Raw genomic sequence first — 250 nt, forward strand, 5'->3', positions numbered from 1 at the left:
AGGATTGCTACTTGTGGAGGTGCTTTGGCTTAGTAGGTTAAAGTGTCTGTCTAGTAAATAGGAGATCCTGGGTTCAAATCCCAGCAGCACCTTGTTGATGGAGACATTACCTCTGTTGGCGTGTCATCATTACCTCTGGGGATGAACCAGGATGTGTGGCCACAAGGAACTCGGTGTAAACAACTGAACACAGTGCAGTGCAAAGTTGTGCTCTTTGGATACTTTGTGTGAATGTAGCCATATCTAAACA

This window comes from Etheostoma cragini, unplaced genomic scaffold, assembly GCF_013103735.1.
Source record: "Etheostoma cragini isolate CJK2018 unplaced genomic scaffold, CSU_Ecrag_1.0 ScbMSFa_770, whole genome shotgun sequence".
Taxonomy (NCBI): Eukaryota; Metazoa; Chordata; class Actinopteri; order Perciformes; family Percidae; genus Etheostoma; species Etheostoma cragini.